This window comes from Triticum urartu, chromosome 3A (assembly GCF_056163025.1).
Source record: "Triticum urartu cultivar PI428250 chromosome 3A, HENAU_Tu73, whole genome shotgun sequence".
Lineage (NCBI taxonomy): Eukaryota > Viridiplantae > Streptophyta > Magnoliopsida > Poales > Poaceae > Triticum > Triticum urartu.
Genome location: NC_141875.1, coordinates 369868106 through 369872930, shown reverse-complemented (window position 1 = coordinate 369872930; position 4825 = coordinate 369868106).

The following is a 4825-nucleotide window of genomic DNA, read 5'->3' as shown; positions in this document are numbered from 1 at the left end:
TCCTCTCGCAGTCCGGACATGCACTTTAGGGCATGCGTACCCAGGGAAAGGAACCCTTAATGGAACTATTCTCCCTGGAAGATGTTTCTTACTACCCATGTAATATAACATAACTAGTTGGGCATTTTTCTGTTCAAGCACTAATGACCCCTACGTGTAACGCCCCAGATATACTTTCCATATTTGTATCCAACTCTTGCCGTCTCCGGCGCTAAGTTATATTTATTTCTCGGGTTCGGGTCTTTGTCTCCGTGTGTTGTTTTTCTTTTTCGTGCATCTCTTATCATGCCATCTCGTGCATTGCATTTGCATACATGTTCATCTCATGCATTCGAGCATTTTCCCCGTTGTCCGTTTTGCATTCCGGCGCTTCGTTCTCCTCCGGTGGCCATTTCTAGCTTTCTTTCGTGTGTGGGGTTCAAACATTTCCGGATTGGACCGAGACTTGTCATGCGGCCTTGGTTTACTACCGGTAGACCGCCCGTCAAGTTTCAGGTCATTTGGACTTCGTTTGATACTCCAACGGTTAACCGAGGGACCGAAAAGGCCTCGTGTGTGCTGCAGCCCAACACCCCCCAAATTTGTCCCAAAACCCACCAAACTCTGCTCCATGTCCTAGAGCGTTCGATCACGATCGCGTGGGCGAAAACCGCACCTCATTTGGACTCTCCTAGCTCCACTTATGCCTATTTAAACACCCCCATTTCGGATCTCGTCTTCCTCCCCGTCCTCCTAAAAAAAACAGATCTCCCCGCGCCGACGGACGTGTCCGGCCCGCACCGGACAGCGTCCGCCGCCGCCCGCCTCCGCCACGTGGCGCCGCCCCGTCGCGCCCACATCGCCGGCGCCAGGCCCGGGAGGCCCGAGGCTGCCCCCCGAGGCCCAGCCGGCTCGCCCCGCCGCCCGCCTCCTCTCGCCGCCGTCGCCTTCGGCCCCGGCGACCGGCGCCGCCGCGGGCCGCCTCTTCGGCCGCCGCACCTCGCCGGCGCGCGAGCCACCGCCGGCCGACCCCGCCGCCGCACCGCGCCTCCTCGCCGCGCCCCTCCGTTGCCTCCTCGCCGGCGCCGCCCCCCGGCGACCTCCTCCACCGCCGGCGCACCCCGCAGCTCCGGCGAGCTCGAGCTCCGCCGCCGGCGCCGCCTCGGCTTCCGCGCCGCGATCCCGATCTGGATCCGGTCGCGTGAACAGTAAACCCTAACCCCCGATTTTTTTTCTAAGTCCTGAAAATTTTGATCCAAGTTGCTCTGTTCGAGGTCCCGTAACTTTGCAACCGTAGCTCCGTTTTGGGTGTATGATATATCAAAATCTTCGCCTCGACATGTACATCATTTCATTCCGTTGCATCATTAGCATTTGAGGTCATCTTGTTGCCCAAAATGCTGTTAGAAGGAGGCTTCGTGAGTTAAATTGCAGATCCGTTAGTTCATCATGCACTTTTGTCATTTTTGCCATGTTTAATTCGTGCATGATATGCCTGTGCCCCTTTGGGATGAATTGTTGAAAATTTTGTCTTATTTCCAGAGGTGCCACCCATGCATTTTTAGGATGTGTGTGTTGTCTTGTGCAAGCTTGCGAAGAGAGGTACCTGAGATTGCTGATTTCAGGGACTTAGTGATTTTCACTAAGTCTAGGATATTTTAGTTCATGATGCTATATGTCTAGCTTGTTTCCTAGTGATCCGTGCCTCTTTTGAGGATGATCAGTAAGGGAGTTTTGATAGTTATGTTATGCTCTATCCATCCATGTCTTTGTTTGCATATGTGGAGTGCTCTAGGTTGACTCAATCGAGCTCAACTTTTGCTTCGTTGTTAATCTGGGCAGATCGTCAACTTGTTTGCGATTTTGCCGATGCTACCGTTAGTGTTCCATGCATGCTATGCCTTTGTTCTTGCCATGTGTAGCTAGCATATTGTGCCTTCTTGCTGGTTATATGCTTTCCTTGCCATGACTTGCACCGTAGTGAGTGCATCGAGCTCGTTTACATGCCTTCGTGAGTTAAATTTCTGCATGTCTCAGTTTTCACTAACTCTGAAAACTGATTGTGTTCGAGCTATGTTCGTGAGCTCGGTAGAGTATTTTGTGAACCCTTTTGGCCCCAGGTCACTTTGGGTGTTTTGTTAAGCTTGTTGAGTAGCTCCATGCCATGTTCTTACTTGTCATGTTCAGGTTTTGTATCATGTTGTTTTGCTGCTCCGAAGAGGGCTTCGTGATCTGAAATTTCAGGCTAGTGTTAATTTCACTAAGTCTGGAATCTGTTTTGCATATTCATTTTTGTCATGCTTGTTTGAACCTCTTAATGGATGAATTTGCCTATGGCTCAGTGCTAGTGTTTTGTTAACCATCTTGTGAAAATCACTGCCATGTATTTTTTTTTCATGTTTGGTGGCTGTAGCATGTTCATTTCGTTGCATTTAGGAGCCTACTTGCTGTATATCGCAGATCGGTTCGTTTCGTAAAACGCTCGCCATTTCCAAACCGTAGCTCCGATTCCTATGATCTTTATATCGTTTTCAGGTGATTTATTCCCCTCCATCCAGTGGCACACTTGGTTTTCCAAGTTGAGGCCAAGTTCTTGCATTTTCTGTAACGTCTTGCATTTTGCATCCCGCATCGCATCCCGCATATCATACCGTCTTTGCATATTATTGTTGCCCTTGCACGTGGTTGATTGTATTCTTGTTGCTTGTTTGTGTTGTTGGGTAGAGCCGGGAGACGAGTTTGCTAACGAGGAGCCCGTTGAGTGTGCTTTTGAGGATCCAGTCAACTCTGACAGCTTTGCAGGCAAGATGATCATACCCTTGAAATCACTACTATCTTTGCTATGCTAGTTTGCTCGCTCTTGCTTTGCCAATGCTACGATGCCTACCTTTTGCTTGTCAGCCTCCCAATTGCCATGTCAAACCTCTAACCCACCATGTCCTAGCAAACCGTTGATTGGCTATGTTACCGCTTTGCTCAGCCCCTCTTATAGCGTTGTTAGTTACAGGTGAAGATTGGAGCCGTTCCCTGTTGGAACATTTATTTACCTGTTGGGATATCATTATATTGCTATGTTAACTTAATGCATCTATATACTTGGTAAAGGGTGGAAGGCTCGGCCTCTCGCCTAGTGTTTTGTTCCACTCTTGCCGCCCTAGTTTCCGTCATATCGGTGTTATGTTCCCGGATTGTTGCGTCCCTTACGCGGTTGGGCTATAATGGGAACCCCTTGATAATTCGCCTTGATTAAAGCTTTTCCAGCAGTGCCCAACATTGGTTTTATCATTTGCCGCCTACCCCCTTTTCCCTTGGGTTTCCGGAGCCCGAGGGTCATCTTTATTTTAGCCCCCCACGGGCCAGTGCTCCTCTGAGTGTTGGTCCGAACTAGAGCCCTGTGCAGCGCCACCTCGGGGAAACTCAAGGGCTGGTTTTAGTTGTACGGATTGCTCATCTGAGTGTGCCCTGAGAAAGAGATATGTGCAGCTCCTATCGGGATTTGTCGGCACATTCGGGCGGTGTTGCTGGACTTGTTTTAACCTGTCGAATCATCTTGTTGTACCGAGATACCGAGTCTGATCGGTGTGTCTTGGGTGGAGGTCTATTCCTTCGTTGACCGTGAGAGCTTGTTATGGGCTAAGTTGGGACTCCCCTGCAGGGATTGATCTTTCGGAAGCCGTGCCCGCGGTTATGGGCAGATGGGAATTTGTTAATGTCCGGTTGTAGATAACTTTAACTAAACTTAATTAAAAAGAATCAACCGTGTGTGTTACCGTGATGGCCCCTTCTCGGCGGAGTCTGGGAGGTGGACATGGTGTTGGAGTTATGCTTGCGCAGGATGTTCCTTTAGCTTCTCGCTCGTGCTTCGCCTTCTCTTCTCGCTCTCGTTTGCGTATAAGTTAGCCACCATATATGCTAGTCTCTTGCTGCAGCTCCACTTATATTGCCGTACCTGTCATATAAGCTTAAATAGTCTTGATCGCGTGGGTGTGAGATTGCTGAGTCCCTGTGGCTCACAGGTACTACAACTTCAGATGCAGGTCCAGGAGTTTCTGCTCCAGTTGACGATTACGAGCTCAAGTGGGAGTTCGACGAGGACTCTCAGCGATACTACGTGTCTTTTCCGGATGATCAGTAGTGGTGCCTAGTTGGGGTTATCGATTCAGGGCCTTGTCGCATGTTGGGGGTCTTTTCTATTTTGGCACCGTAGTCGGGCCATGAGTGATTTGTATGATGGATGTTATTTATGTACTTTGATGTGACGTGGCGAGTGTAAGCCAACTACGTTTCTCCCCTTCATATTATTTATGTACATGGGATGTGTAATGATTTCCCGACTTGCGACATTGCTTTCAATGCGGTTATGCCTCTAAGTCGTGCCTCGACACGTGGGAGATATAGCCGCATCGAGGGCGTTACACTACGCCTGGTCTCCATGCATACCCCGGTTCTTATATAACTGAGCAGGTATTCAGATACACCAGACTATCGGGTCCCGAGGTTGAAGCGAAAAGGTCCGCCATGACAAATGATCTACAATCCGGCTAGAAGGCATTATACATGTCACTTTAATTACATAGTCATGTAGACTGACTAAATTCCTCTTCTATACCATCCAACAGGCGGTCTAGCCTACAATCCTGTTGGGAATACTTTGCGGCTAATTCTACTTGCTCATAGACTAAGCTAACGGGGATCTCTTTCCCGTCGGGCCCCACAGGTCTGACCTCGGCCATGTGATTTGGGTCAGCCTTGGTATACCGCGTCTTCACCATGGCCCAGGCTTCCCTGGCACCTTGATGGCAGGCAGATATCTTCCATAATCGGAAGCGCTGCCGCGCTCCCTTGA